Genomic DNA, 8,080 nt, shown 5'->3' with positions numbered 1-8,080 from the left:
TCAACTTTGTTCAGCTCTCCTAAATGAGCAATGGATAGGTGAATGAATGAATGAATAGACTGAACATTCATGCCAACAACACTTTGATGAAGTTTAGAGCAGACAAAATGCTCAGTGTAGAACAATGTTGGAAAAACTACCCAAAAGTCATTATGAGTAAAAGTAATTTTGAATTACAACTTTTTAACAAACACTCCACCAATTTTACACTTTAAATTTGGCTTCAATAATATTATATAATATTAAATGTAGTGGAGTAAAAGGTAGAAAATTAATCATCAAAATGTATTATGGAAATATAAATTTGCATAAAATTAAAATACTCAAGTAAAGTACCAGTATCTCAAACATGTACAGTACTTGGCAAATGTACTAAGTAACATTCCATCCCTGGTGTAATAGATTACCTACAGTAGCTAAAACTTTGGTGGAATGTAATAAATTGGAATATCAAGGAAATTAAAAGACTGTATAATTGTTGGTAACACATGACACACATCATGGCCTCTTCATTGACTCTGCATCTCCTCTTCCAGGTCATTTCAAACTTTCAGCTTTCAGCTTAATTCCGTACGTTTTCTTGTTTTACCTGGTTTTGATGGTGATCCATCACCTGCTAAGTGGCACAACTTAAATTAAACTGTTTCTGAATTCTCATGAACTGAAGTCACGATGAATTCAGAAAGCAACCCATAGTTACTGAACTTAAAACACATACACTATGAAAGCAGCTGGATGGGGTTGCACTATAATAATGTTCGGGTTTTAATGACATACCTGTCAAATACAGAATATCAGCCCTCAGCATTTCTGACCTGCATGGTTGGTTAAACAGGCCATTATAGGCAGAAACAACACAGTGTGTGTGTCCAAAGCTGCCATGTGTGCGTGCATGTGTGTGTGTGGTGAGATATAGCAGAGGTGTTTGTTTACTCCTCACACAAAAGCATTTGTGTTTTTTCTTTGTGAGAGAGTTAAACGAAGTCAACCACAGAGAAGCAGAGGAAGTTGTGGATTTTATAAAAAAAACAAAACAGAAACAACGACGTTCCTGAGCGTTATTAACATCATAATTATACTTGGAAGGCTGAATCTAGACGCTGCGCTCTGGTCTGAAAGCAGCTTGTTTTCTCTCCTCAGCGGAGCCTGACAGATTAGGAGGAGGAGGCGTTTGAAAGACACATGAATGTGCATGCCTTACCGTCAAAGAGAAAAGAATTTTAAATCATTTGTTTTTATGGGTCACAACTCAGCCACGGGTCATGGGAGAGTTTGAATGGATTCCCAAGGGGTCGACCATAACTGAAATATTCATCGGCTGTTGTCAACTACAAACAATCTCCCAGTAAAATATATTTCTTGCTATACCCCAGCTGCCCACAAATTTGGTGCAACTTTTAGAAAACATTTTGTATTCGTTCTTCATGCTGTCGTCGACAATAAAAAAGCAGATCCACTCATACTTATGAATACCTCTTGTATTACATTAGTTTGGTGGAAAGTGTCTGTATGATGTTAAATGTGGAATACAACTTTATAATACTGGCATGTGATTAAATGTCATCTGAGCCACTGGCACACACACACACACACACACACACACACACAAACACACACACACACACACACACACACTGACACACACACACACACACAGACACGCACAGACAGACAGACACACACACACACACACACACACAGACACGCACAGACAGACACACACACACTGACACACACACACACACAGACACGCACAGACAGACACACACACACTGACACACACACACACTCTCACAGGATCTTTCCGTATGGAAACACAGCAGAGTGAATGGATCATAATCACACAGTTGCAGTTTCTGTTTACATCCTGAGGCCAAGTCCAGTGCAGAGACAGACAAACACAAGCTTTTGAAAAGACCCTTTCGCTGTTGGGATCATATTATTTTATTTTCCATCAGTCCAGTTAAAACTACAGCGCAGGCTGATGGCTACAGAGATATAACTTCTGTCTGTTGCCTCACTCAGTTGCCACATCCTCTTTCCTCACCCTATCACACTCCTTCTCTTCTTTTTCTCTTTTATGTACTATTTTCATACAAACTTTATTTGACCTTTTTCATACTTATCAACTCCTAACGTACAGCTTCATAGAAGAGTAAAGACATGTAAATAAATAGTTGACTACAGATGTGCAGCGTGTATGCATTGCTAATAGTGACATTATAGACTGAGCTTTACTCATTTGTCCTCTTTCTAGATTACCATAAACGGCCTCTTGTGAGCAAATAATAAGTCTGTTTTCATATGTCATTGTTATTGATAGTGGGGCGAAACAAAACCATTTGTTTAATGATTTATATCTCGATAATAACAATGGCAATAATTGAAAAGAAAACAAGCCCACTTTAGTCGCAGGTCGATTGATGTTTTCTCAACACAATTACAGAAAAATGTGTTTCAGAAAGCCCATAAAGAGGCGTTATGTAGTTATGGAGTAGAAATTCAGACTCTGAATTTTCATATTTACAATATTAAGGAGGTAATAATACAAACTATGATATGTATATTTTCCATAACTGAATAAACAAGCTGCTCTCAGAGGAAAATAAGGTCTCCAGAACACAGTTTGAAGCTAGAAAAAGTGGCAGGGTCTGCCACACATAAACAAAGTGAAACCGTATGAAACTGTGTTGTCCTTTAAGGTCAGTTTGTTTATTCAGTTTTGAAAACGAAGAGAGTTTGTTGATCTAGTTAGTTAATGCAAACGTCCATGAAGACCTTTGTACAACAATATAAGTCAGTTTCAAACATGTGATCCACAGCACACGTTGTACCAAACTTGCTGTGTCTGTGGCTTGCGATCAGTCTGTGCGCCTCCCTCTCTCTTCTGCTTTTATACCGCATATTTTTAACTAGAAGCGCTGCTCAAACCTTTCTAGAACCTCAAGTGGTTTCCTCTTGACGCCACAAACACCAGTGACATACCGTCATGAGATGAGGTATAAGCAAACATATCACACACACACATATACACAGAATTGTGGTTTGCTTCAGTCTGCCCAAACATCTACAAAACTTTGTGCAAGGCAGGAAGAAGAGCGGGGTAGTGAAAGCGTGTGTGCACCATGTGTGATTTAGATGGCCTACTCTGTGGTTTAAGTGAAGAGGAGAAGGCCACCATCACAGGATGTACCGCGATTGGTTTGTATTTATGGTGCTCAGCAACAAGCAGCAGCAGCAGCGTCTCTGCAGTCAGATGGCTGTTTTAATGTCAGCCACTGCCGGGCTGTAATTATGTTTCATCCCCACCTACAGCCACCCTACCATTAAATCTGTCAGACAAATATAATCAGAAAAAAAATGCTTTCCGAGGGATCAAAATCAATTTACTAAACACATCAAAGTAACACAGATGTGTTTTTCCGTGTTATTGCGTGGTATATGTCGAAGTTAGTCGGTGGTAGTGAGGAAGTGATCACAAGCCCATTGAGGCAATGTCACTGTGACTCCGGGCTATGTAAATAAAACTGATTTGATTTGATTTGAAGAGATCAGTCCCTTCAGTCTAAATCTCAGACTTTATTTTGAAAGGTTTTCACAGAGATTGTCCCAGGACTAATGGTAATGAATGTAAGATTAAGGATAGAAACAGCCACAGGGTATACTGTCACTAGCACTATTTGTTGACAACAGAATAATAGAGTCACTGATTTATTCTTCAATTTGTCATTAATTCATTCATCCTGGAACCAAGTCATGGCCCTGGGTTTCCACAAAACCTCTGTTTAATGCCTTCACAGCCCTCTTCCCCATTTGTTTGGCTGTTAAAACTACTAAAACACAACCCAGGCAGGAGCCAGTAGCTGTTGCCAGTGCTGCCTCTAGCCAGGTTGCATTTGATGATGATATAGAGGGTGTGAAAGTGTACATCTTCACAGCCAAGAACGGAAACTGTAGACTTCGCTGAAAGCGCAGATGTTCTCAGACTCGAGCGCTGATGGAAACTATCAAAGTGAAGATCTATAACACTTACGTATATCGGCTTTACCAGGGTGTCTGTAATAGTCAACCTTTAGGCCTATAAAACATTTTCAAACAGAATTTGTATCAGCTAAAAATGTGTGTGTTGGTTCCCAACATGATAAGCTTGTGAGCCCTTGAAATAACACAGTAACAAACTTTGCAGCCATTGACAAGTAACTTACTGTAGAAGAAATCACAGTATTTGTTGGTTTTTATTACCAGTAACAATCATGTAATTGTAGAATACAATACAGCAATTGCCATGTGCTTTATTTTTGGTTACAGTAATTTTGTTTTGACTGTAACAGAAAGTAAGGTATGATGCACATTTTCCAGTACGATGCTGTGATACAGTACATTGTTGGTTACTGTGATTTTCTACAGGACATATTTATTTACTGTGATTCTTCTCAGTAATGTCTTGATTAGTAACTTTCTGTTTGCTGTATTTCGTTTACTGAATGTATAGTTTTCTACTGTGTAATAGTATACACAGTAATTTACTGTGCGCAAACACAATAAATTAAAGAATGGACGTGTGTAGTGATCTCGATGCCTAAAGAAGCCAAGAGCTTATTAATTTTTAAACCTAAACCTTATTGATTTTTTAAAAATTTTTACCAGGCATCAGTGAAACAAGCTATAAACACAACACTGACATATCATCCTCTTCTAAAGTCTTCAGAACAGTTCCTTATTTACACATCCAGTCGAAACAGAGAGACATTAGCATCTTTTTGGAGCTTCATCTGATATTCTCTCCCATTATTGCTCTGTTTTTGGCCATCTCCTGGAACAAATATTTGGCTCTTTTCCTGCTAAATGCTAGTTGCTAACTTTTTCTACCTGCTATTTGGTGTAAACAGCAGGTGCATGGGAGCTTTTTTACTGAAACAGCTGCTTGTTCCTTGAAACAAGCTTAGTGAAAACAGTGAATGTGAAACCGTTCGACACTACACAAATTAGTTTTTTCCCATTGTTGATATGAAAATATTGATAGGTGCAACTTTAAACCTGCAGTGAGGGATTTTTACATATAAATGAACGTCCGTTACATTTAAGTCCTGGACAAACGATGAATCTGTCTGTATTTCAAATTGGATGTCTCTATCGCAACCTTCCCTTCAGGAGAGAGGCAACCAGCAAAAATGGGTTTGCCAGAGCTAAAGGGGGAGCAAGTGTAGTGACCCAATAGGCCACAGCAGACAGGAGTATGGTGGAGCCTATGAAGTCATAAGCACATATTTAGTGTGTCTGTTATTGATGTCATTGCAAGAAGGAGGAGCAAAAGTTACACACTGTGGGTTTAAGGAATTTTAAATACATCACAGGGTATTTTACAAGACAAAAGAAAGAACAACATTTCAGCTGGAAAACAAAATAATCCTTTATTCTTTCTTATTATCTTTCTATTATCTTTCTATATTATCTAATATCTTATTTCTTTCTTATCCCTTAAATCATCTTGTGACCCCCAGAAGGGTCTCCTCAGGTTGAGTACCACTACCCCGCTATTGTAGGGGAATATTAGCATTAAAGAATAAGTTCACCCAGAAATGAAAAAAAGTTTCATAGTCCACAAAACATTTTTTGAGCGTCACAGCAAAACAGTGTTGCAGCATTCTCCAAAACAACTCCAGTAGATGGTTCCATACAGCTCGTCCAGTGTAACCCAAGTCTCCAAAAGCCCCCAGATCCCAATTGATATGAAAAGACATTATTTACTCCTTTTATGAAGCCAAAATCTTCACTGTAGCTACAAAGCTCAAAGAGTTGGCGTGTACACCATTTGAAGTGGGTGCCCGAGCTTGACTGCTCGTCAAGGGTATAAATAATGTATTTTCCAATCAGTTTGGGATCTGGAGGCTTCTGGGGACTTGGATTACACTGTATGGAGCCATCTTGTGTTTGTTTTTCAGTTGTGTCTTACATTCTAAAAACAAGTCCCCATCTACTTCTGTTGTTTAGGAAAATGCTGCAATGCCGTTTTGCTGTGACGTTCCAGAAATGTTTTGTGGACTACAAAATTTTCCCCAACTTTCTGTCAGCACGGATGTGAGAAGTTAAAGAATGAATTCACATTTTTGGGGGAACTGTTCCTTTAAGACTGATTGCGTGATTGCTGTGTCATATGTCAAGCCGGGGCTTTTAAGCACACTTCACATGTTACTCATCCAGATGAGGGAGAAAGCAAGAAAAATAATCGTTTCATGGAATGGTTCGGCCCTTCCTGACAGCAGTTAAATCCATTTCCACTGACAGATTGCTGTATTTCCTCTTTCTGTCCATGGGCTGATTTATATGAAATGATTTGTGAAGATCGACATCTAAGGCAAGTTGTTGTGGCTTCCTGTTGCAGCAGTAAGAAACGGGAACTTTTCATTGACACAAAGAGAGATCAGATGTAAGGCAGCGGGTGATAATGTGCGCTCTGGCTGTCGACTCGGCTCCGCGGCCAACACAATACAGGAACTCGCCTCCCTGTCTCCCCTTCAGCTTGCCTTCCTATGTCCTGAAGAAGCTGTTGTTTCTACAAACCGCTGCCCCCGAGTTAACTAGGTGGAAACCATAGCAACAGACTTGACAGGCGCCCTCTTTCCACCTATCACTTCCTGGGGAAGCTCTAACCTCATTGGTTCCTTCCTGAATGATCTGGCTTTCCCACATTATCAGTGCAGGAGAACCATTGGTGGAATATATGGTGTGGAGGAAGATGAATATTTATATTTAGTTTTTTTTTCCTTTCCTCACCTTTTAATGCTAACATAAGCAATGTGTGGTCCAGACTAAATGTAACACTGTTGTGTACCCCTGCTTGAATATAAACTGATGCAGTGCTTCTGAAATTGTGACAAACTATCTGTGCGAGTGTGTGCGCACATCCTTTGGCGAGGATGTCATCTGGACTCCTATGAACCTTACTGTTTACATCAGACTCCATTAGAGACCATATGTCCATGTCTAGTTGATATGTATACAAAGGCCGGAGGGGGATCAGATCTAATGAATTAGAGACTCCTCTCCGTCACTGATAAAAAAAAATGTTCCCCCTCTGTTCAAGCTGAAAGACTCTTTATCACTCTAGATTAAAAGAATACGTAGATTTCCCTGCTCTAATGCAGTCTGTATTTGCTCTCCGCCATCCTCCCCCCCTCTGGCTGTCTGTGAAGTGAGGGGGTGGAGTGAGGTGACAGGGGGCAGATGTTTCCTCCCCAGCTTTGAAGATGATTGTAAAGATGGAGGGAGGAACAGTCTAAAGGGTAAAGTCTATTTCTCTGTGGAGTTTTTTATTTTTTTTAGGAGCGAGGCGAGCACGATCGCGAGCGGCAGATACAGGCTGCGTCCTGGCAGCCGCTTTGGAAATGGCAGCGCTCTTTCCAACCTCCTGCCGCAGCCACAAACCCTAAATGTCGAGCTAACACTTCATTTAGTCGAGGCTGCTTTAGGTTTCCCCCTCAGCGAGCAGTTTTGCAACACGTTTGTATGATCAAACTGGACTTTGCCTGTTCAAAGAGGAGTTTACAGTTCATATTTACACAGACAGCTGCAGTGATCAGCCAAAAGCTTTTTTTTTTTTTTTTTTGCATGTAGTCATTGGAAAAACAATAGCTTGACTGTGCGCTGCATCTGTCCCTCCAGTTGTTCAGGGTGTGAGGGTTCACATTGCTCTTCTTTGGCCTGAAGGCAATGTGTGTGAGCCTTAAAGCTACACATTGCCACCATGTGGTTAAAGAAGTGACTCTGTGAAGTAACGTCCAGATTGCACACCAGTGGTATAATCTTTCACATGTAAAGGCATTCACACATTTTAAACATCAGGGGACTACATGGAAATTAGTTTGGTGTGGGGGCAGGCTGAACCTCCTTTGAAAAAGGGCAATAACCTCCCCTCTAATGTCTCAAACTAACATAGCAGTGTTACAACTTTAAAATTGTAATATCTTCATGGAAACAGTCGCCAATGTGCACATAAAAAGAATTGTGCGCTGTTGGGAAAGATGCGTCCGGTCAATAATAGTCAAAAGAGCCAAGTGTTGTCTGTTTCTCCGAACTGACA

Source organism: Sparus aurata, chromosome 1, assembly GCF_900880675.1.
Source record: "Sparus aurata chromosome 1, fSpaAur1.1, whole genome shotgun sequence".
NCBI lineage: Eukaryota > Metazoa > Chordata > Actinopteri > Spariformes > Sparidae > Sparus > Sparus aurata.
Note: the sequence above shows the minus strand (reverse complement) of the source record.